The sequence below is a fragment of the Lissotriton helveticus genome, chromosome 11 (assembly GCF_964261635.1).
Source record: "Lissotriton helveticus chromosome 11, aLisHel1.1, whole genome shotgun sequence".
Lineage (NCBI taxonomy): Eukaryota > Metazoa > Chordata > Amphibia > Caudata > Salamandridae > Lissotriton > Lissotriton helveticus.
In genome coordinates this window covers 466,453,724-466,480,055 of record NC_136072.1, presented here as the reverse complement: position 1 = coordinate 466,480,055, position 26,332 = coordinate 466,453,724, and the positions used below count along the sequence as shown (strand labels likewise).

General features: G+C 46.7%; 1 protein-coding gene across 5 annotated transcripts in view; it reads right to left on the bottom strand.

The window, feature by feature from the left end:
- The window catches only part of DGKD (diacylglycerol kinase delta), a 977,235-nt gene that overhangs the window by 810,337 nt on the left and 140,566 nt on the right, over positions 1–26,332 (bottom strand). The window lies entirely within an intron of this gene.

Below are 26,332 nucleotides of genomic sequence, written 5' to 3'. Positions count from 1 at the left end.
AACAAAGGACACGTGCATGCATTCAGAGGACAAATTCACCGAAAGCGCAAAAAAACTGAATGTGTGACTACTCGCATACATTGATAACCCCACAAAAGGTACATTGCATTCACATATTCGAAAACATGCTGAGTACCCTCATTCACATGCATGCACACCAAGGAAAGACAGATCTACAAACACAGGAAAGACGGAACACACAGGAATAGAGAGTGCATCCACCCACCATAACAGAGTGCAGGCAGATTACACATGTGCCCATGCAGAGAACACATAGAATACAGAAAGGGGGCTAGCCAGCCTAGGTAACTGATGCGTTAGTCCGCAGAGGCTACGGGCCAGATGCATGATGCATTTTAGGGCTGTCTGTGACCAGTAAAATGCATTTGAAGTTACAGTATCAATGTTTTATATTTCAATTATTGGCCTTTTTCATTTGTTAGTCATCCTTGTGTTTTTAAACTAGATTTGCAGTTTACAATAATTCAAAGGCAACTGTAGATTTCTTAGCCTGCTACGAAGCACCTTAACATTTTTTATTAAAATCATGTGCAATGGTTAATTTAAATACAGTTTTCATTGCCAGAGTACGTCTTCCATGTTCAGGCAACAGCATGCTTTCTTTGTGTTCCTTCTTTTAATTTTTGTGCCATGTTTACAGGCAGGAAAGAAAAAAAAAATTTGCATCCGCTTGCCAAGGCAAAACGATTAGCTTTGCCCATGCAGGTTTCTTTATAATACATAAATAGTGACGCAAAGAGGTACAATCACACTCTTTATGGTGTCTGTAACTCGGTTCACTGAACTCTAAGGCATTAGTAAACGACCTTAGTCACAGACATGGTTATAAAATAATGTTGCCGGCTGCCTATAAAACACGTCAAAGGACCCATCTTATGACCGGCTCTTCACAGCAAATCTCTGAGAAGATTGGTTTTGGCTTCGCCCTAAAATGCGACACAAGTCTGTCCTGTTCGAGAGGGGAGCTCGTTCTAACAAAACAATGTACAGCAATAGATGTTCTCGTGATAACACTGCCAATTATTAATGGTACAATGTTGTGTTTTAAAAGGTCAAAAAATGCCAACGAGAACAATTTTGTGGGATCCATACTCGCACAATGAAGAGCTCTGCATTACAGAGCTTGCCGACACCAATGTTCACAGACATTCTGGAAGCTTCCTAAAACTAGAAACTCATGGAAGCCTTCACTAACAATAAGATTAGAGCACGCCTGTAACACATCCTTCATTGCATTCACACTAGCAAAAAATTAGAGTTCTCAACACGACATACCCGTGAGGCCCATGTTACGAAATGGGAGCTCACAACAATACATCCCAAGAGATCCACTCTCAAAGAAAATCTGAGTGCTCCTATTTCAACATCTCCATGTGGCCCACACTCACAGGTAATCGGAGGGCTCCCAATACAGCATCCTTGTGAGACCCTCGCTCACAGACAAATGGAGAGCTCCTCTTTCTACATCCCATGAGACTCATAGTCACAGGCAAACTGAGAACTCCCAAAACAACTTCCTTGTGTGACCCACACACATTCAAATCGAGAACTCACAGCACATCGCCCCCATGAGAACCACACACACAGTCAAACATGGCTCCGATTATTGCATTCCTGTGACATCCACACTCAGAGACAAACAGAGCTCCCAATTCTAAATCCCCAGGAGACCTACACTCGCATGCAAACGGAGAGCTGCCAATACTAAATCCACAGGAGACCTGCACTCGCATGAAAAAGGAGAGCTCTCAATACTAAATATCCAGGAGACCTACACTTGCATGCAAATGGAGAGCTCCAAATACTATATCCCCAGGAGACCTACACTAGCATGCAAACGGAGAGCTCCCAATACTAAATCCCCAGGAGACCTGCACTCGCATGTAAACTGAGAGCTCCCAATACTAGAGCCCAACAAGACCTACGCTCGCAGGCAAACTGAAAGCTCCCAATACTAAATCCCCAGGAGACCTACACTTGCATGCAAACGGAGAGCTCCCAATACTATATCCCCAGGAGACCTACACTCGCATGCAAATACTAAATCCCCAGGAGACCTACATTCACAGGCAAACTGAGAGCTCCCAATACTATATCCCCAGGAGACCTACACTTGCATGCAAACGGAGAGCTCCCAATACTATATCCCCAGGAGACCTACACTCGCATGCAAATGGAGAGCTCCCAATACTAAATCCCCAGGAGACCTACACTTGCATGCAAACTGAGAGTTCCCAATACTAAATCCCCAGGAGACCTACACTTGCATGCAAACGGAGAGCTCCCAATACTATATCCCCAGGAGACCTACACTCGCATGCAAATGGAGAGCTCCCAATACTGAATCCCCAGGAGACCTACATTCACAGGCAAACTGAGAGCTCCCAATACTATATCCCCAGGAGACCTACACTTGCATGCAAACGGAGAGCTCCCAATACTATATCCCCAGGAGACCTACACTCGCATGCAAATGGAGAGCTCCCAATACTAAATCCCCAGGAGACCTACATTCACAGGCAAACTGAGAGCTCCAAATACTATATCCCCAGGAGACCTACACTCGCATGCAAACGGAGAGCTCCCAATACTAAATGCCCAGAAGACCTACACTTGCATGCAAATGGAGAGCTCCCAATATTAGATCCCAACGAGACCTATGCTCGCGAGCAAACTGAAAGCCCCCAATACTAGATCCCAACGAGACCTACGCTCGCAGGCAAATGGAGAGCTCCCAATACTAAATCCCCAGGAGACCTACACTCGCATGCAAATGGAGAGCTCCCAATACTAAATCCCCAGGAGACCTACACTTGCATGCAAATGGAGAGCTCCCAATACTAAATCTCCAGGAGACCTACACTCGCATGCAAATGGAGAGCTCCCAATACTAAATCCCCAGGAGACCTACATTCACAGGCAAACTGAGAGCTCCAAATACTATATCCCCAGGAGACCTACACTCGCATGCAAACGGAGAGCTCCCAATACTAAATCCCCAGAAGACCTACACTTGCATGCAAATGGAGAGTTCCCAATACTAAATCCCCAGGAGACCTACACTCGCATGCAAACGGAGAGCTCCCAATACTAAATCCCCAGGAGACCTGCACTCGCATGTAAACTGAGAGCTCCCAATACTAGAGCCCAACAAGACCTACGCTCGCAGGCAAACTGAAAGCTCCCAATACTAAATCCCCAGGAGACCTACACTTGCATGCAAACGGAGAGCTCCCAATACTATATCCCCAGGAGACCTACACTCGCATGCAAATGGAGAGCTCCCAATACTAAATCCCCAGGAGACCTACATTCACAGGCAAACTGAGAGCTCCCAATACTATATCCCCAGGAGACCTACACTTGCATGCAAACGGAGAGCTCCCAATACTATATCCCCAGGAGACCTACACTCGCATGCAAATGGAGAGCTCCCAATACTAAATCCCCAGGAGACCTACATTCACAGGCAAACTGAGAGCTCCAAATACTATATCCCCAGGAGACCTACACTCGCATGCAAACGGAGAGCTCCCAATACTAAATCCCCAGAAGACCTACACTTGCATGCAAATGGAGAGCTCCCAATATTAGATCCCAACGAGACCTATGCTCGCGAGCAAACTGAAAGCCCCCAATACTAGATCCCAACGAGACCTACGCTCGCAGGCAAATGGAGAGCTCCCAATACTAAATCCCCAGGAGACCTACACTCGCATGCAAACGGAGAGCTCCCAATACTAAATCCCCAGGAGACCTACACTTGCATGCAAATGGAGAGCTCCCAATACTAAATCCCCAGGAGACCTACACTCGCATGCAAATGGAGAGCTCCCAATACTAAATCCCCAGGAGACCTACATTCACAGGCAAACTGAGAGCTCCAAATACTATATCCCCAGGAGACCTACACTCGCATGCAAACGGAGAGCTCCCAATACTAAATCCCCAGAAGACCTACACTTGCATGCAAATGGAGAGTTCCCAATACTAAATCCCCAGGAGACCTACACTTGCATGCAAACTGAGAGTTCCCAATACTAAATCCCCAGGAGACCTACACTTGCATGCAAACTGAGAGTTCCCAATACTAAATCCCCAGGAGACCTACACTTGCCTGCAAATGGAGAGCTTCCAATATTAGATCCCAACGAGACCTACGCTCGCAGGCAAACTGAAAGCCCCCAATACTAGATCCCAACGAGACCTACGCTCGCAGGCAAATGGAGAGCTCCCAATACTAAATTCCCAGGAGACCTACACTTGCATGCAAACGGAGAGCTCCAAATACTAAATCCCCAGGAGACCTACACTCACATGCAAACCGAGAGCTCCAAATACTAAATCCCCAGGAGACCTACAGACAATCTGAGAACTCCAATCCGCATGAGACTCACAACTGACGAGTTGCCACGACAACATCCATGTGAGACCCACACTTGCAGATAATCCTAGAACTTACAACATGACATCCCTACAAAACATACACTTACAGACAATAAGTTACCCTTACACAGCAGTCCTGTGGGTCCCACACTTTTATTTTTCAATTGGTACTTATAGAGCATGACGTTCAACCGAAGGTCTCTTTGCACTATCCTCCTCTAGGAGTAGAGCAGAAGCCAAAGTTACTCATGAATATCATCATCATTATCATCTTTATTCAGTATTTTTTTTTACCATAAAATCACAGTAAAAATCACATACAAAAGTATCACAGTACTATAAAATCATATCACAATCTTGCTCAGAATATTATGCCCCCTTAAAATAATTAAATATAAAATGGTCCAAAGCGATTATTCATGGTCAAATATCGAATTACCTGTACAATGTCCTTAGTGCCAACCAGATCTATATTGTGAAATTTCGATTCAAAACTTTATTCGGCATATATAAACAGCCATAAAAGTGGATACAGAAATAAAAACAAGTACAAGCAATTAAAACTTGTAAGCACAATCCTAGACAATCCCTAACGTTAATAAATAACTTTATCCTTGTTCACTATATACAGTTAATCATCACATCAAATTACTAATTCTACAGTCCACCAACATGTAAAACATAATACTTTTTCGTGCTATTGATGGCTTTTAAGATAAAAAATGCAACAGTAAAATAGACCCTGTTATCGTTCAAGTTAAGCATACATTTCAGGGTGGCAATATGTGATCTGATATTCCGTGCTACCAGAAGGGGCTTTAGATCGTAACTCCTAAAATGTAAATTAAAATCACAAAAACACAAAATGGACTATACTTTGCTTGCTCAGCCCATCAAATGGACGGGGAATCAAATCTGGAGAGCAATCTTCCTTACGTGCTACCCTGACTGCCGGACGCACGCTGGTTATCACGCTTCGCCAATCATTTTCTCCAAAGAAATTAAAGATACACTACGTAAGGAAGATTGCTCTCCTGCTCAATACGAATGGTCCAGCTGACTTTAAACAAATGTATGCATCATAGATGCCAGTGCTTTCATTGATGGTTGCGACAACCAATTTGTCTCATGGTCTTTGGTCGCATTCTATTAATCACACAAGAGTCTTGTTCTAGCAAACACTACTGTCCTGAAGATGGTCTGAAGGACTGAAGACACAAGACCGAAACGTTGACCATACCGTCTATTCCGGAGAAACTATGTCATTCTCTAGCGACATGCATTTCCATTACGAGATTTGTCGTGTCATACATTTTATTTGAATAGTTGTAGGTCATGAACTGTTAGGATAATTTGATTTTACTTCTGTTTCATGATCTTTTTGCTGATTTAACTCATGTGTTTGTACTCCTTTTTTAATCATTACCTTATATAAACATATTTGTACCTTTAAAGAATTAGGATCTCCCGTGTTTTTTGTGATTATTAGTCTCATTGGTTGAAGTTGTCTTATGACACATTAGGGTTTGTTTCAGTTGGACTGATACTTGAAGTAATTTCACATTCATTTAAGTTCTTTGCAAATAAATTCCCTTGTTGGCACCCATTACCTATTATTACTTTTCGAAAATAGGTATAATAGTGGAGGTACCCCATGATGATGGAATCACATTGGTTGCAGCTGCGTTAAACACCCTGGTAAGAATGGGGCTCCACAAGGTTATGGCTGTTTTAAGGACGACCACTGGCACTCCATCAAGGCCTGGTGCTTTCCCCCCTACACTTTCTTTCAGGGCTGCCAAAACCTAATCGATTGTAATATTCAATGGAAGAGGAGTCCCGCAACAAAGCATCTCACTATGTTTATGCACACTCGTTGAATCAGACAGTTTTGAAGATATCTGAATGGGCCACCCAGGCATCACAAGGAACATGGGAGATAACCTCTGGGATCAAGTCACTCTTTAGGAATGTTGAATTAACTGGATCAAGTCACTCTTTAGGAATGTTGAATTAACTGTATCTCCGTAAAGTTTATTGTCTGAGGTTTCTGAAGCCGGAAACAATTTAAGCCAAGCTTCCTCTTGAAGCTCTTTTTTCCTGGCAAAAAAGGCCAGCTTATAATTAAATTGAAGGGTCTTAATCAACTCATAATCTCTGGTTGACAGTGAAGGGCTAGATTCATTTGCTAGGAGGCATTAGTACATGCATGATCAAAGCAACCTCTGCATTTTTCGTGAATTGGATTGCATGTGCGGGTCAGTAAAGAATTTATAGACCAAGTAATATGGGTAAAACTGACTAGTAACTGGTTAGGGGTAACTTCATCGTTAAGACAGTAGGCGATATCAACATAATTCCTAGGAATTATACCATACAATAATCTGGGGGGGGGGAGGGGGTCGAAGCCAGCACACTAGATATGTACTTCATTTTGTCTATTAGGAATAATATTATAAAAATCCTAAATGGAACTTCACACTTTCTCCTTCAGAAAAGAAATGTCAGTATAATAAAGTTATGGTCACTTAATGCCGACAGAACGACACTGGGGGAAACTGTAAATCAAACTTGGTAATCATAAGAGTCAATGAACCCCCATACTCGTTATGACAAAAGTGCTTTTTATCCGGCCCCATTCTGGTTAGTTACCCACAGACCCTACTAGCAGAGATAGGGTAGGCTTGGATATTAAAATCAACTGCCCATACGAGTACAAAACTAGTACGAATAGAAGGTAAAAGTGTATCCAGGCAACTTTCAAGTGCAGAGTCCACTTTGAAACAGGTGGAGTCGAATATATTATTAGAAAAATTGACCAATACCAAATCACCCCCCCCTTTAGATGTTAGACACAATATTTGTGAGTGAGATCCAAATGGCAGGGTTTTCTTGACATGCACAGGGGAGGGTACTGCCTCTAACCAGAGCAATGAAAAACCTGCAACATAAATAGGAGCTAAACACCATATTTCAAGTATACACATTACATCAAGATCACCAATAAAATGAGACCACTCAGGAGAACCCAAATTAGTTGCTAAACCGCCCACATTCCATGTTGCCATTTTATAGCCACTATCCAGATTAAAAAAGGGGTATACATATTATTAGTAGTATTATTCCCTAATCGTAAAAAGTTGGTGGCTAAACTAGAACCAGGCAAAGGATTATCTATTAGAATAGTACTCAATAGATCCAAATAAGTATCCACCTTGTTATCTCTCAAGGAGGCATTATCTTTCGTAATAGTATGACACAAGTTATGTCAATCATTGTCTTGTAGAGTACTCAGTGCTTGAAACCTATCGACTATGGCCAGGGGCAGGCAGGATGGAAAGTCTGGGCCTAGAGCATTAGACATATTACAGGAGACATTATCTATACGAAGAACATTATGTAGGTGCTGACAGAAGAATCCCTAAGGTAATACAGATATATTTGAAATCAACAGCGTGAGAAGTTGGCCTGGTATATGATGTCCACAGTTCTGTGGGCACCTTGTATCAGTCCAAACAATCCCTTATGGTGGTGGTTGTAAGTCAACCTTATAGACAAGCTATCCTAGGGGTAGCATGGACTAAGCAGCCTTAAAGGCTTAAGAGGGCATGTGAAGCCAGCTGTTTTACCATATGCAATCCTGTAATATCAAATGAAAGGACACCACACAAGTTATATATTATAAAAATATATGTATTTATTCTCAGAATAATCCCCTATACTCTTTATGAGTAAAGAAGCACAAGCGTTTAAACAAAAGCACAGTATAACATATGAAAGTTGCACGTTTAAGGATGAGGCCGGTGGCCACTCAAACCATATATCAAAAAAGTGGTATAAGTATCACTATTCGATCAGTGGTAAGGCCTAGGGCATTGGGAATCGCTGGGACTACACTGGACTAACAGCAGTTAGGACGGGAGTAGCCTGCGGGATTCGGGTGCAGCGCTAAAAGCACACGCATGCACCAATGCAAAGTCAATGGTGCGTAAAAGTTATCGAGTTACAGTTTTAAGGGTCTTCCGACTGGACTAGAAGGACAAAACTTTAGACTTAGACACTAGAGGTGTAAACCACTACAGGAGCACCAGCGTTCAAGAATTACCTCACCCACAGGAAGCGGGTGCACAGGTGCAAAAGCGTGTCGGGTTTCGTCACGAAGATCTATGGTGCCTGGAGATGAAGATGCTGCAGGCGTCCAGAAGAGAAGTGCCCGGTGTGATCCAAGGGTGGATCGAAGATGTAGAGTACCTGAAAGCAGAGGGGACAGATTTGGGTCACTAGCCAGTGACCAGGAAGGAACCAGGCGATGTCGGGCGCAATCAGGTGCTTGTCGCGAAGCTTGTCTCCGCTGCCACGTGGACTCTGGGGCACCGAGGATGTCCAGGAGTGGATCACGAGCTGTCCCACGAAGACTCTCGCTGTCGGCTTCCGGATCAGAGTTAACAAGCCTTGGCAAGGGCAACCCACGCAGGATTCGAACATCGCTTCTTACTCGGACCAGCAAGGTCAGAGCGGGTGCTCCTTTTGAGGGGAGCGAGGGCCAGTCTGGAGCAACCAGACCAGCAGTGTAAATTCTTTGATTCGTCGGTACTGGGGCCACTAGCCAACGGGCTAGCGACCGGACCAACGCGTCGAGCAGGAAAATGCAAAAGGGCCCCACGCAGCACTCGGTGAGTGTTGAGGGGTGAGCTTCGGTGCAAAAGCTGCTCGGGCTGGAGCTTCTCAAACTCCAATGCACAGCTTCGAGGGAGCCTCGGGAGCTGCACAGTCAGCGCTTCGTAGTTTTTCCAAGATGGCCGGCCCCACGCTTCAGGTCGCCTCCAGGGGTCTCAGCTTTGCAGGGACTGTGGAACGGGCTATTGGAAGGCAGGAAAGCTGGGTCTTGTCGATCTCTGTCACTCGAGTTCCGGCGGGAACTGCAACAAAGCAAACGGTGAGGTGCTGGATGGTGCCTGTTTGCACAGGGTGGTCACTCCTTGACCACAAGGGAGATTCTTCAGTCTTCTACGTCGAGTAGGATGTCGAAGGGTCCAGAGTTTCGTTTCATAAGTTTCAGTCAGGATAATCTGATGTGCATCAGCACAGCTCCTACCTTTATTCCAAATCAAGGGGCTGGATTACCTGCTAGGTCCCTCCTATGGGTGGGACCCAGGACGGGGGTGGTTACACCCCTTTTCCTTTGTCCAGTTTCGCACCAGGACTGGGGCTGGAGTGCCCCAGAACCGGTTTGACTGGATTTTGCATGGGACACCTTGTGTGCCCCAGGCAGTGTCTAGTTTCTTTCAGCCCTCCCTGCTCCAATCCACTATCTCCTGTCTGGGGTGGCGTAGCACCTCCCAGTGACAGGAAACCCTTTGTCCAGGCCTCCCCTGCCAAGTTTCGGTCAGCAGCAGGAGGTCAGACTTGTGTCGGGGCAGCAGCATCCATTTTGTGAAGCTGAGGCTCTGGTTAGGATTAACCTCGTTTTAAGTAAAGTAACATGTCTTCTCCCTCTAGAAGGGTGGAATGCTACCCCCGTCGCCAGAACTGGCGAGGGGGTAGTATTCCAAAGTGTATGACACCAAACACGACATGTTTTGATAAAGCCAAACCAAAGTTAGCATTAACCGCGAGGATTATAATGCACTTAAGAGTATATGGTATGGTAGTATCACTGGAACAGCTATAAGGAAATGGTTCCGAAAGCTGCAGACAGGCTGAGCTCATGCCAGAGCACCATCTCACATAAAACCAAGCACTCTGCCTCCAGGATTGTTAAGGCATGCCGAGGAGTGACTTATAGGTATATATGTGTCCAGATATAGGTTTAGATATAGGTATACTATATCTAAGCAAGGGGTGATTACACCACCTTGCCCCAGCCGAGTGATCAGCCAGTTGTGTCGATTTAAGTACCAGCCACGGGTGGCAAAAGATATGCTGCAGCCCCTGGTAGGCCTTGGATGCACCTATGCCCTGGGCACCTTTAGTGCACTGTACAGGGTCTGATAAGGTGTCCAGTACCAATTTAGTTATGCACCTAGGGTACATGGTGTCCATTTTAAGAGAGAGCAGATAGCCTGGGACCCTGATTAGCAGGATCCCAGGCCAACTAAGTCGAAAACCATCTAAACACTAGGCAAAAAATCTGGGGTAACCATAGTCAGGTATCCACCTTCCTACTTAACCCCCCAAACGAAAGGAGATAAGGCTATCCTTGACCAGGTAAGCCTATATTGACTAAGTGGCCATATAAGGAAGTACCTGCACTAGCATGGTTACCCCCTGTCTCATGGACCACTAAGCAATTCCTCACCCTAGGGGTATCAGAGGGTCCCCACCATAGGGAATCACTACCTGTGGTGTGTTTTGGTAAAGTAAAAGGCTGGTGTTGAGATGGAGTACTGAAGTGAGGCTCCACTAATGTAGGGCTCAGCTTCCTCCAATCATCTTCCACCATGTGTGCCTTTCTTTCCTTGACTGAGTTGCACTGTGCTCTCAGGGTCAACCTCTGGCTGCCTACAGCTGGAGGCTGGGTCCCTTTTGTTGGCTTACTGGAGGGACAGGTCAGGTTTGGGGCCTTGGGGTCCCAGGTTTGGCTGTGCCCAACAGTGTCCCTTTGGGGGAGGTCCCTAACTAGTTGTAAGGGGGATCCCTCAGAAATTTCTAAAGTTTTCACCTTGCTAGGGTTGCTAGCTTTGGTGCCCATAATCTGTTGATGGGGGTGTTTTATTTGACAGGGGGCCCTTTGGGGCTCACTGACCTCCTTGACCTCTGCAGCCCTGGGCTGACTGAGGCAGGGTAGAGAGGGGCAGGTTACCTGCTCCAGACTGGGTCCCACCTTGGAAGGGTCGACTGACATCAGGGGCTCTGCCAGGCTAGGCCTGACTGCCTCTGGGGCAGTTTCTTCACAAGGGGTAAGATCAGTTCCCGGAGGAGGCTGATCCTTTCCTAATGTCTGGTGGGAGGGAGATTTTTCTTCCTCCTCAATGCTCTCTGTTTGTGTGGAGTGATCCATAGTTTCAGGCTTCACAACACATGAATCAGTTTGAGTTTGGGCTGTGGCCATCACAGCCCCACCAACCTTTTCAGGAAGGGACTCAGTTTGGGTATGGGCTGTTACCATAACAGCTCTGCTAACTTGTTCAGGAAGGGATTCTGCTGAAGATGGGGCTGAGTCTTGCACAGCCCTACCAACCTTTTCAGGAAGGACATCTTGGGTTGGGGCTGTGGCCATCACAGCCCCACTAACCTTTCCATGGAGATTTACCATTTTAGAATGGGTTTCTTGTTCCACCTCAGCCCAGGCTGAAATTTCTAAATCATTCCTAAGTAGACAATCTACAGGCAAGTTTGTTGACACTGCCACTCTCTTTGGGCCAGTGACACCTCCCCAGCTGAGATTTACCACTGCCATGGGATGATTTTTCTGCACTCCATCAATGTTTGTCACCTGATATGTGGCACCAGGTAAAAGTTGCCTTGAGGGGACTAGATTCTCAGTCACCATAGTGATACTAGCCCCTGTGTCTCTGTAGGCCTCAACTTTTTGACCATTGATGAGGGGCTCTTGCCTGTACTTGCTCAAAGTGTTTGGGCAATCAGTGAAGTTGGCAAACCCCATGCCATTTTCACAGACAAGAGTATCTGTATTAGGGGAACTGGTTAGGCCAGAGTCCACCTGAGTTCCAAAAGTAAACCCACCCAAATTCCTGGGGGTGCTCCCACCACCTGGGGGATTACTACTCATAGTAACAGAGGGTGTTGGAGCTGTACTTGGAGGAATATTTTCTTGATTGCTATTCTTTGGACAATAGCTGTCTGTTTTCCAGTGGCCATGCTTTTTACAAGCATGGCAATAGGGTTTCTTCTGGTCAGAGGAAGTGTTTTGGGACCCACCCCCATCCTTGGAGTTTTGGGGCCCTGTGGGATATTTGTCTTTAGATTTATCCCCACCCTTCTCTTGAGCCTTGGAAGTATCCTTCTTTTGGTCATTACCCTGATTCTTAGGCCTAATCCTGGTTCTGACCCATTTGTCTGCCCTCTTACCCAATTCTTGTGGAGAGGTCAGATCTGAGTCCACCAGGTGCTGGTGTAAAAGCTGGTTTTGACAATTACTTAGGATCTGCTCCCTCATAATCAAATTATACAATCCTGTATAGTCATGTACTTTGCTGCCATGTAGCCACCTTCCAGAGCCTTAGTAGCACAATCTACAAAATCAGTCCAGTCCTGAGTCTGAGCTTTTTGGGTGTCTCTGAACAACAACCTGTATTGTTCAGTGGTTAAGCCAAACCCATCAATAAGATCACTCTTCAGGACTGTGTAGTTTTTAGCATTCTCAGGTCTAACTGTGAGGAGCTTATCTCTCCCTTTCTCAGAAAAGGAGTACCATAAAATTGCTGCCCACTGTTCTTGAGGAACCTGCTGTACCATGCAGGCTCTCTCCAGAGCAGTTATCCATTTGTGGATGTCATCCCCTTCCCTATAGGGGGGCACAATCTTTGTCAGGTTTCTAGTATCATAGGACCGGTCTTTCTCTTTGGGAATAATGCTGCCACCAGTGGGTTCTAACCCACTCAATTTTTGTTCCCTTGTTTATTTTGGGCCAGGGCTATCTCTTCCCTCTCTATCTGGAGTTTGACAGCTCTCATCCTGGCCTTATGCTCTTTTCTCTGGGGGGAAGTCATTCCCCTTTGAGATTCCCTTGAGGCACTAGAAAGGTGAGAGTCCCTGGAAGGAGATCTCTCCCTTCTATTACCTGGAAGTATTCCGTTATGTACTCTGAGGAGGTGCTGGTCCTCTCCATTTCCATGTAGGTCCAAGTTGACTTGGCTAAGCCTTCCAACTGGTACCTGGTTATCCCTTTGATCCTGATCTGACTCTTCCTCTTCCTCTTCTGATTCAGGGTCCACCTCCGCATCTTCTACCTCTGGGGTGGTGTTCTCAGTATCTGGGGGATTCACTCCTTCTCCTGACCCTGAGGGAACTGTACTAGCTTTCTCAAGATCATCCTTCTCCAGGATGGCTATCAGGATGGGAATGGTAGGGTTGTGACCCTTTTTCAGCCTCCTTGCAGTGCACAAGGCACTCAAGTCCTTGTGGCTGAGTTTGTCATAGCTGGAAGGTGCCTTGGTAAGGTCAACCGCCACAGGTAGAGAGATGGGAGCTTCACCTGTGCCAGACATGACTCTAGTGAGGTGTAAGTGATGCACTTACCTACACTAAGTGTTTTCCTACTGTACCTTGCTAGTGAGTTGTAGGCAGGGTGTGCTATGCCCTTTGATCTACAACTACTAAGTTCAGTAGAACTTAAATATGTAAGCTTTGTTTATATGTACCTAAGGTACTTAATGTGACCTTTCAATTTGATAAAAAGATTACAATGGTAAAACAACAGCAAGCTCAAATCCCACCGCTGCCACCAATGTGAGAAGTTGGCCTGGTATATGATGTCCACAGTTCTGTGGGCACCTTGTATCAGTCCAAACAATCCCTTATGGTGGTGGTTGTAAGTCAACCTTATAGACAAGCTATCCTAGGGGTAGCATGGACTAAGCAGCCTTAAAGGCTTAACTCAAGAGGGCATGTGAAGCCAGCTGTTTTACCATATGCAATCCTGTAATATCAAATGAAAGGACACCACACAAGTTATATAATATAAAAATATATGTACTTATTCTCAGAATAATCCCCTATACTCTTTATGAGTAAAGAAGCACAAGCGTTTAAACAAAAGCACAATATAACATATGAAAGTTGCACGTTTATGGATGAGGCCGGTGGCCACTCAAACCATATATCAAAAAAGTGGTATAAGTATCACTATTCGATCAGTGGTAAGGCCTAGGGCCTTGGGAATCACTGGGACTACACTGGACTAACAGCAGTTAGGACGGGAGTAGCCCGCGGGATTCGGGTGCAGCACTAAAAGCACACGCATGCACCAATGCAAAGTCAATGGTGCGTAAAAGTTATCGAGGTACAGTTTTAAGGGTCTTCCGACTGGACTAGAAAGACACAACTTTAGACTTAGACACTAGAGGTGTAAACCACTACAGGAGCACCAGCGTTCAAGAATTACCTCACCCACAGGAAGCGGGTGCACAGGTGCAAAAGCGTGTCGGGTTTCGTCACGAAGATCTATGGTGCCTGGAGATGAAGATGCTGCAGGCGTCCAGAAGAGAAGTGTCCGGTGTGATCCAAGGGTGGATCGAAGATGTAGAGTACCTGAAAGCAGAGGGGACAGAGTCTGGGTCACTAGCCAGTGACCAGGAAGGAACCAGGCGATGTCAGGCGCAATCAGGTGCTTGTCGCGAAGCTTGTCTCCACTGCCACGTGGACTCTGGGGCACCGAGGATGTCCAGGAGTGGATCACGAGCTATCCCACGAAGGCTCTCGCTGTCGGCGGTGTCGGCTTCCGGATCAGAGTTAACAAGCCTTGGCAAGGGCAACCCACGCAGGATTCGAAGATCGCTTCTTACTCGGACCAGCAAGGTCAGAGCGGGTGCTCCTTTTCAGGGGAGCGAGGACCTGTCTGGAGCAACCAGACCAGCAGTGTAAATCCTTTGGTTCGTCAGTACTGGGGCCACTAGCCAACGGGAAACCGACCGGACCAACGCGTCGAGCAGGAAAATGCAAAAGGGCCCCACACAGCACTCGGTGAGTGTGGACGGGTGAGCTTCGGTGCAAAAGCTGCTCGGGGCTGGAGCTTCTCAAACTCCAATGCACAGCTTCGAGGGAGCCTCGGGAGCTGCACGGTCAGCGCTTCGTAGTTTTTCCTAGATGGCCGGCCCCACGCTTCAGGTCGCCTCCACGGGTTTCAGCTTTGCAGGGACTGTGGATCGGGCTGTTGGAAGGCAGGAAAGCTGGGTCTTGTCGATCTCTGTCGCTCGAGTTCCGGCGGGAACTGCAACAAAGCAAACGGTGAGGTGCTGGATGGTGCCTGTTTGCACAGGGTGGTCACTCCTTGACCACAAGGGAGATTCTTCAGTCTTCTACGTCGAGTAGGATGTCGGTGGGTCCAGAGTTTCGTTTCATAAGTTTCAATCAGGATAATCTGATGTGCATCAGCACAGCTCCTACCTTTATTCCAAATCAAGGGGCTGGATTACCTGCTAGGTCCCTCCTATGGGTGGGACCCAGGAAGGGGGTGGTTACACCCCTTTTCCTTTGTCCAGTTTCGCGCCAGGGCTGGGGCTGGAGTGCCCCAGAACCGGTTTGACTGGATTTTGCATGGGACACCTTGTGTGCCCCAGGCAGTGTCTAGTTTCTTTCAGCCCTCCCTGCTCCAATCCACTATCTCCTGTCTGGGGTGGTGTAGTACCTCCCTGTGACAGGAAACCCTTTGTCCGGGCCTCCCCTGCCAAGTTTCGGTCAGCAGCAGGAGGTCAGACTTGTGTCGGGGCAGCAGCATCCATTTTGTGATGCTGAGGCTCTGGTTAGGATTAACCGCGTTTTAAGTAAAGTAACATGTCTTCTCCCTCTAGAAGGGTGGAATGCTACCCCCTCGCCAGAACTTGACACCAAACACGACATGTTTTGATAAAGCCAAACTAAAGTTAGCATTAACCGCGAGGATTATAATGCACTTAAGAGTATATGGTATGGCAGTATCACTGGAACAGCTATAAGGAAATGGTTCCGAAAGCTGCAGACAGGCTCAGCTCATGCCAGAGCACCATCTCACATAAAACCAAGCACTCTGCCTCCAGGATTGTTAAGGCATGCCGTAGGAGTGACTTATAGGTATATATGTGTCCAGATATAGGTTTAGATATAGGTATACTATATCTAAGCAAGGGGTGATTACACCACCTTGCCCCAGCCGAGTGATCAGCCAGTTGTGTCGATTTAAGTACCAGCCAGGGGTGGCAAAAGATATGCCGCAGCCCCTGGTAGGCCTTGGATGCACCTATGCCCTGGGCACCTATAGTGCACTGTACAGGGTCTGATAAGGTGTCCAGTACCAATTTAGTTATGCGCCTAGGGTACATGGAGTCCATTTTAAGAGAGAGCAGATAGCCTGGGACCCCGATTAGCAGGATCCCAGGCCAACTAAGTCGAAAACCAGCTAAACAGTAGGCAAAAAATCTGGGGTAACCATAGTCAGGTATCCACCTTCCTACAAACAGGGAGGGAGGTATGGCCCTGGCTAAAACTTCCCTTGCACAGTTAGAATCCCAAAAGTTGATAATACAGTCCACTTAGAGGTTCTTCCCAGAGGTCCAACCAATACCACTCTCCTAATGAAAAGGATTTGGTGTGCTCTCCCCACTGGATAATGACAATTGCTGTGAAGCCAGTGTACCACTCTATTCTTTAAGGATTCAAGAGTTTTGATTTGACCTGGCCTCAAGGAGCGGACGTTAACTAGAACGGCCACATAGGGGCAGCCCCCCGCTGGGGGCAAATTGATTGTTACATGATCCCCAACTAAATTCACAGCGTTGTCACCTGCTATATCTAAATTTATGGTCTGCAACTCAGTATGGTGCTTAAGGCTTTTAGACGAATGAGCCTTAATCACCGGAACTGATCGAAGAATAGACAGCGAATTGACCTCGGTAACAGGTACACGTGTAGATTGCAAAACACACAAGATGGTGGACAGAATGTTGCACAATGGTAAAACATTCACCCCCAGTCATAGATCTGGGTGTAATCCATTGTTATTTTGCTCACCAAGCCACCCCAGTTCAGACATGGCCATATGCAAATCAGTCTTGATTCTGTGCCTCATGGAACAGTCCAGACCGAACTGCCAAGCCATGTCTTCCCAGGACCGGCATCAAGCATCCTAGGACCGGTTTCTGGCTATCAGCCTTCATCAGCCAGGCTAGCTTGACTCCAGTGGTGCAGGGAGCACGGGACCCACGTTTCGGTCAAGACTGATTTGCATATGGCCATGTCTGAACTGGGGTGGCTTGGTGTGCAAAATAACAATGGATTAAACCCAGATCTGTGACTGGGGGTGAATGTTTTGCCATTGTGCAATATTCCGTCCATCATCTCGTGTGTTTTACACGTGTAGACTGCGCAATTTAAAGATGAAGCAAGAAATACATCGGAGTCAATACAAAGATCACAATGCATAATTCTTCCTTAATTTCAGCACTTAACATAGTGGTCTTATTTTGAGACACTCGAGGAGTGCTTATATCAGTCCACGACACCCTCACTATTGTTTCCGGTTGACAGTGGGGACGGTATAACCTACCTATAGTTACATAGGTTTTTTCAAGCTTGATAATTTAAAAAGGTTCGAACTTTGAGTTACTACCCATTTAGTGTTGTGCTATATTTTCTTAGTTCTTCTACTCTACTTTTTCCCTATGGCTGACGTTGAGATCCCCCAACATAGTCGGATGGCGCACCGCAATCATTTGCAGGCTTATGCTGTCCCCACAACTCCGAGATGAGAGAGACTCTTTATATGTATCCAACACACAAATCGGCTCCAGTCTAAAAACAAACTTTACGCGTTTTAAAATCAGTTGAGTCCGTAAGAAACTACAGCTCTCACAATTCATTAGGAGCATCATGCAATGTTATTCATCCAACCGGACATCAGCTTTCATAAGCTATGCCCTGAAGACGGCGTTTTACCAAAAACATGTCCGGGATGCAGAATCGAGACACGTCGCAGTCGGCATAGAGAAGAGGTAAACGGCTGCTTCAAATTGAAAACACAGCTTCAACCGGAGCTTAGGAAATATGTTTTACCGCTTTCCGTGTGTGTGGCAGATACGAGTATGCCGCAGCACGCTGACGAATAACCGAGACTTATTGGGACTTCCTTCCCCCATCACCCCCCTTGTGGATTACAGCGGAGACCACCGAGGAGGCATTGACTGATTCCAGTATAAAAAGGTACAAATCTATTTGTTCAGTGGCAGCAGAACGAAAAGCATTCACATAACGATGCATGCTTAGTTAGTAATTGGTCCCATTGTTTGTAGGATGAACAAGCTGGAATCCTACAAACCCTTCAAAATCAATAAACCGCAGTCCAATTAATAAGGTATGAGGAAACACAGAAGTTATTTAGGCTTTGTGATAACAGTCAAAGTTAGAGAATTATTGAACTCTTAACTTTCCCAACATCTTTTTAGGAGTGTTTTCCCCATATTGCCCTGAATCGAAACGCATGTACCCTGTTAGAGCTCGACATAATCAAGTTGAAGCTTCTAATTCAAAGGTAAAAATTCTGCACTTGAAGGCAACTGGCACTAAGATAGAGGAGTTACACTTATTGCACAATTTGACACATCCTTTGTTTTTAGGTTTTGCCTGGCGAAAAGATGCGCTCTGCGCATCTTTTTCGCGCAGGCGAAAACCTAATGAGAACTGTAGTGTGGGTTTGGGTCGGCCCTCGTCATTCATTGGCTGGCTCCATAAATGGAGCCTAGCCATTGGACGAGGGGCCTGTCCGTCAATGCCGGACCAGATTCGGGGGCGTTCCCGAGATTCTTTGGCTTTTGCCGACGTCACGCGACGTCAGCCGAAAGCCGGGAACGCCCCCGAATCTGGTCCGGCCGGGCCGCAAGCAAGCCGGAAGTCCCGCCGCCACTTGTTAATTGTTGGTTAATTGTTGTCTATTTATCATGTGTGTACTGGCAATGTCAATTTGTGTGAATGGAATATGCAAACACAGGCCTGCACAAATTCTGTTTTCATACTTTAAAGCCAGACCGATAGGCTTTGCCATTGCTTGTTTAACGAAAGCTGCTCCCTCAATGAAGATCAGGAGCCGCTTCGATGAAAAAAAACACACCGCCGAGGCAAAAAACAGAATGAGTATGGCAGGCCACCCGCAGCTGGACCGGAAGTGGTGCAGTCTCCACCGCTCCAGAGGTTTGGCAGCCAGCTCATCAGACGCAAAATGAGGCCATAAATCTTTCTCACTTTTGGTGGAGTCACGTGCCTTGAGCTGATCTGAAAATGCGCAGGGGCCTGTATCTGATTACCCTCGGCAGGTAAGCCAGCCTTATCTTCCCGAAGGCTGAGTGAGTCATAGCCAAGGCTGTAAGCCGCGCCTGGCTGACCACCGGCGACCAATGCAACCCGGCCAGCTGCGCGGAGATAGGGCCGCTCTCTCTCCGCTTCCAAACACCCTGACAGCCTCACCCCGAGGAGCGCAGTGACTCATTTGTACGAGCAAGCTCCCTTATGCAAAATGAGATTTTTCTTCCGAAGAGCGCAGCGATTTTGCCATTCACAACGACCTGATAACACGCAACACTATTAAACTGCTGGGTTTCCTTGCGATGCGAGCCATTACACCTGCCGTCTCGAGCGATTAACGCCGTGAGCAAAACCCACACACCCGACTGCTCGGCGGTGATTTAAACACTTATAAACTAGGGAATGGGGAAAAGTCCATGAATGAGAAAAGAGGCCGCGGATGGCACCTCAACCCATAATAATTCTCTGTAATTATGTCTGGCTGATGGGAGAGCAGATATTTGCAGAAGCGCTGTCGATGGCACTCTTCCGTAACCCGCGAGACCGGAAGTGGCCATGCTGCGTGGTAGGGGCTCGTAGCGGCAATAACGACCGCCTCCTCGTTTCCACCACGATGAAAGATGCGCATCCGGAAATTGATTGACAATCAAGAGAAGCATTATTACTGCAATCGAGGCGCTTCTTGCTGATGGCAGCGAGCACTGCCGCATATCTGAAATAAGGAAGGGGGGTGGCTGTGAGGGAGGGGTGCAAACACATTCCAGCGCAGGTGTAATTCTAAAACAAGGGCCATCAAATATGACTTATAGAGGGAGTCGTAGATAGGATATTGATTTGAATTTGAAAATTGTAGAGCGAACACCACAAACAGAATTACGTCTAGTTGATACAACGAGCACAGGCTACATCGCACAGGGAATACACGGGTTAGAGGGCCTCTGAAAAGACTCGTTTTGAGCATAGGTCACAATTTTAAAATGTGTGCAAGCGTTGTTGCTCCACTTTCAGAGGAAGGAATGGAAACAACATAAAAATTGTGTGTTTAGCAATTGTCAGTGTATTGTCTGCAAAGGCTGTAATGTGTCGTACTAAAATGAATGTGTCAAATTATACTGTCATGTTGACATAGACGGAGAGGGACGTACAATCACACTTGGTCACTTGGGGCTGCATTGTAGAAGTGCCCCGGTGTGTGTCTGGCTCTGTGTGTGTGTCTGGCTCTGTGTGTGTGTGTCTCTCCCCCCTCCCGCTCTCCGTGTGGTCCTGCCTTCCTCCCGGAGCCTGGTAATGAAAGCCTAAGCAGTCCGGTGAGTTTTGAAGTTCTCCGTGTCCCTCCTCCCGCCGTCCCCCCTCCTGCTCTCCGTGTGGTCCTGCCTTCCTCCCGGAGCCTGGTAATGAAAGCCTAAGCAGTCCGGTGAGTTTTGAAGTTCTCCGTGTCCCTCCTCCCGCCGTCCCTCCTCCCGCCGTCCTCCCTCCTCCCGCCGTCCCCCCTCCCGCTCTCCTTGTGGTCCTGCCTTCCTCCCGGAGCCTGGTAATGAAAGCCTAAGCAGTCCGGTGAGTTTTGAAGTTCTCCGTGTCCCTCCTCCCGCCCTCCCCCCTCCCGCTCTCCCCTCTCCCCCCCCCTCCCGCTCTCCCCTCTCCCCTCTCTGTTTCTTTCTGTCAGTACAGCCCGGAATCACCACCTCCGAAGCGCTAATACCTCCTGCGTGTAAAAGCAGCACCACTAGAACTAGAGTGACATACGCAGAAGCGAGGATGAATACAACCGGACTTCAACAATAAGAAGCATAGACAAAGCCAGTAGGCCTCACTATTTTAAGAATGTCCACCATTTATAGAAACCGTTACTAACATTCTGCCAATACAGGCATTTCATTGTTTTTGTGAGTGCTAGAGTGCTTGGTTGCCTCATTAAAATAGGTTTGCTTTATTAAGCGAATTTGTGCTATGCACCTCTATTTATATTAGAAAAGTGTGTTTCCTACTTGGTGTGCTTCAGTAGTGATGGGTGTGAGTGTTGCCGGTAGTGTTATGACTAATCTGTGTGGGGTGTGAAGGTAATGTGTGACTGCTAATGTGTAAAAGTACTCCTGGTAGCGTGTGGATGCTAGCCGGTGAGGGGAGTGAATATGCTTCCAGTTGTGTGTGACTGCTAGTCTGTGGTGGATGGGGGGGCTTTTAGTTGCATGTGACTACAACATTCGGAGGGTTGTTAGCCCTGCTGGTAGTGTGTTGTGCTAGTCTGTGAGGGGTGTGACTGCTACTCTCGGAGGGCTGTTAGCGCTGCTGGTAGTGTGTGGTGCTAGTCTGTGAGGGGTGTGAGTGCTTATGATAGTGTGACTGCTACTCTCGGAGGGCTGTTAGCGCTGCTGGTAGTGTGTGGTGCTAGTCTGTGAGGGGTGTGACTGCTACTCTTGGAGGGTTGTTAGCGCTGCTGGTAGTGTGTGGTGCTTGTCTGCGAGTGCTTGTGATATTGTGACTGCTACTCTGTTAGACTTTTAGTAGAGTAGGGTTGCTGGTCTTTGAGAGGTGGGAAAGTGCTATTGGTAGAGTAGAGAGAGTGCAGAGTAGAGAGAGTGCAGAGTAGAGAGAGTGCAGAGTAGAGAGAGTGCAGAGTAGAGAGAGTGCAGAGTAGAGAGAGTGCTAGGGAGTGCAGAGTGACTAGGGAGTGCTAGGGACTGCAGAGTGACTAGGGAGTGCTAGGGAGTGCAGAGTGACTGCAAAGTGACTGCTAAAGATTAAGCTAATGGCAATGTAAATGACAATGCCATTTATTTATCTGTTTTCAAAACCAACACATAAATACAAATTTTGTCATTTACAATGCCAATAGCTCTAACTTTTCCAAAGGCGAAACCATTGCATTGTAAATGCTTGTTGTCTTTTTGTTTAGACATAAAACAGTCATTCTAGAAATAACAGAAGCCCTGAGGAGAGTTCCTGGAGTGAGACTGGAAGTTGAAACGCGCCGGCACTTTGAGAGTAGTGTTTGGCATTTCTAGAAGTGTTATTAATTTAGACACTGAACTGTTGGACTAGAATGAAATGAACGTTTCGCAAGCTTTGTGAAATCATAGAATGAAATGAAAGTTTCGCAAGCTCTGTGAAATCCTATTGTCGCAATCGGTGCTACACATCACATTTATGTTTCATGTATGTTTTGTTCTTTATTGATATTTGATTTGGTCCCAAAATGTTTAGGTATTGGTTTTTAATGTTTATCTTGATCTTGATACTTCTTTGAAAGATGTGAAAACATGTCAAAATTTCATAAAATAACAAGTTAATTACATAACTAGATCCATGCAAGATATATAGCTGGATTCTGTTTATTGTACCTGCTTAAGTAAAATACAGGTACATAAATGAGTAGTCAGGTGTTCTTCTTTAGATTTTATTGCTTTAACAGGCCCCACCTGGCTACTGTCACAGGGCCTACCCTCCCGTTGACTAAACCCTTGGAGGGCATGGTGGTTGTTTTTGTGGTGAGTGCTGAAGCGACATACCCATTTGAGCTTTTCTACTCATGGGTTACGTTCCCTGCAGTGAATGCAGATAGCAATACGTTTCATGTTTACACTCCCACTGCTGTACCTATGGAGTATACTCCTTATAGGACACAGGAGATTCCGATTTCAGCTTGGCAGCACCGAGATTGGTTTAATGGCGTCCTTCCCCACTCTGTAACAGCGGTTCGGTTAGGTCCTTTGTCCATCCCAGGAGCCGCTTGGCCTGTTTTGGCTGGGTTTACTCAGCACCCGCGTTACATGCTAGTTCCCGTTGGTGAGTTGAGGACCCTTTATACCTCTGCTGTAGGGGTTATTAGGGCCTTGGTACAATACCTAGCCCGCAACGTCCAGGGCGGGGCGCCTGGAGCTGCGGCGCATTCAGTTGGGCTAGGCGGGATGAAGCTTAGTCCCGTCATGGTTAATGCGGTTATGGGCAAGCGCCCCCAGGATAAGGATGATATGTCTTTTTGGGTTGCCGAGAAATTTGACCAACTGGAAGCAGTATTTCCCAATACGACTCCTGTTGAAAAACACAGGATTCTTACTATTAGTTTGCAGAAAGACTTAGTGCCAGAGGTGACTGATTGTGACACCTGGGGAAAGATATTTGCGGCAGTCTATGCTAAGTGCTTTGGCACTCCGTCCATGGCTGTCCTACCTTCCGTCATTAAGCGTGTCCAGGATGAACACGGAGCGGAGGCGGCTGTTGAATTGGGAATGAGACTCATTGGAGTGTTTGACGTAGTTTCCGATCTGGTCCTTGCTAATGTCAAGGGCGATGCAGTGAGCTTTCAAGTGTCTAATGCTTTGCTCGAAGTCCCCGATAAGCCCCGGCAGTTACCAAAAATTATTGCGGCAGCTTATAAGACCACTGGCTGAAATAGTTTGGGTGTTAAGCCTTTTGCTAAAACAGCATAAAAGCAAACTCAGGAGCAGAAGTCTGCTAAAGACGACCGCTCTGATTTTCCTAAGCAGAATTGGAATAAGAATAAGAAGCAGGGGAAAAAGCAACAGAAATAGGGATCCCGTCCTGCTTTGCCAATACCTGTGTCTACTGAGCGCACTTATGATTTGCGTGACCGCACTACTATTAAGTCACCTGATCTTTTTCAGGTTCCTGATCAACGTTCTCCTCGCTCTTTGCAGGAAACATCGGTCTCACAAACCGGTGGAGGAGACCGCGGCAAAGGTTGGGGTGCCCAGCAAAGCCGTGAGCATCCCTGCCAGACTGACGGTTAAGGCAAGAAAGAAGACTCAACGTCCTCGACCCCAGTTTCAGAAGAAGAACGTTGCTGTTTTAACAGCTAGATATGCCAAGGATCGTGAGAACACGCTTTGGAACCTGACGTGGGCACTGACGCTGTTAGACAGCGCGGCGGAAATTACTATAGTGCGGAAAGCATTGATTCCACTTCTGAAGGTGACAGCAACTGACACGTTCGTTGTTGTTGAGACAGCTGAAATCAGAGTGGCTCCCCCTGAACGACTTTATGAAATTGCTCTTTAAAACGAAGGTGACATACAACGGGATGTATGACATTACAACGCATGCTTTTACCACGCATGCTTTTACATCGCAGTTTTTACAACGCATACCATTACAACGCATAGCGCTTTGGGGTGCTGGATAGTGAATAGTTTAATTTACTATTCCAACTCCAGTCCCCGTGGATAGTAGGGAAGGTGTTGGATAGTAAATTAAATCTATTCCCTATCCTAGAGCGCCTCCCAGCGCAATGCGTTGTAATGGTTTGCGTTGTAAAAGTTGCGATGTAAAAGCACTGCGTGGTAAAAAGTTGCGTTGTAAAGGATGTTTCCCCATACAACGTACTATAAAAGGGGTATTTTGGGAAAATCTTACGACCAGCTATGACATTTTGTTGGCGGAAGTAGATTGGCCCCCGCCTTTGGTTCTGGCCGCTCCGCAAGGAGAGGAGGTGATCCCCCCTGCTTTTGCACACACAGTGCCGAAGGAGCAGGCCCTGCATTTTGCAGAAGAGTGGGCTAAGGCGCTTGCACCGGCGGTGTACCGTACTCAATGTGGGTGGGACACATTTTCTTCCAGCCATGAGATTCCTTTGCGATCTATGCCACAGCCTCAACCCCAATACCCCATACGACGTCCTTAAACAATTGGAATACCAAGGTGTGATTGAAATATGTGTGTCTCCGATGAATAACCCTCTTTTACTGTGACCAAGCCTGATGGTACCATTTGGTATTGGATTACCGGCACTTAAACTCCCATTGACGGACCCTCGCAGTACAGAATACTCACAGTTCAGCCCTTTTGGATAGTCTCCTGGGTAAAAGGTTTAAAACCACACTTGACATATCCAATGGCTTTTTTAGCCATAACCTGTCCTCTATTAGTAGTCAATGGACAGCATTCACCTGTGGCGGTAAACAAAAACAGTTTTGGAGATTGGCTATGGGCTACATGAACAGTCCTGGCTCTTTGCCGCCCGCATAGTCTCTTTTGGAGAGACTCGACCCAGATGCATGTTTGTATGTGGATGACATTTATCTAATTCTTGGGCTATGACAACTCTGAAAAAACTACAATCTTTACTGGGTTTTTAAAAGTTCGGGCGTACTTACATTCCCGATTATGTCCAGTGTATCAAGCCGCTTTATGCCTTTGTACAACCTACTTTATCTTGCTGGCTGCCTGAACATTCTGCAATTTTGCGATTTTTGCAGTCTGATCTTCTTGAATCTAGATTCTTACGGACTCGTGAAACCACACCAACCTGGTGATAAGAATTGTGCCTGGGGCGGTGAGTTTCACGTACCCGACTTTTAATGAGGGTGACACAGTCCCTATCGCCTACAAGTCACACTTCTACACATCGGCTGAAATGCGATTTTCCTCTGTGGAAAAAGTTTTGACTGTGGTGCAGATGGCGATTCTCAAAGAAGGTGCACTGTCGCAGGGAAAACACATGTTGGTTGTTACTCCGTACCCTGCCTTGGAGGCAGTGACAAAAGCGAGTGTATTTAATTCGAAAGCTTTACATCCCCGGTGAATACAATGGGCCACATCTTGGACGTCTCCGGATGTCACGTTTATTTTTGATTACTCTTTGCAGACTCTAGAGTACTTGTAGTATGAATTTATTCATCCTGCTCCTCTGACCATGCGCCAGCTGGAGGATTTCCATTGTATCATTTACACAGACAGTTCAGCGCAACCGGAGACGGAGTCTAAGCATGCTTATTCTGCGGCCTGCGCAATAGTGGTTGGTACCATGGTGAATGGAGAGTTCAAGTCCGATGTCGTGCATACACAGACATTGGGGAACTGTACCGCCCAATTGGCAGAGCTTCGAGCGCTGGTGCTTGCACTGGAGTACGCAGATCCTAGTGTGACTACTCTTGTTCTGAGCGACTCTTACTACTGTGTACAGTCTTACAACGACAAATTATTCTTTTGGACTCAGAATGACTATCGTGATTCAAAAGGT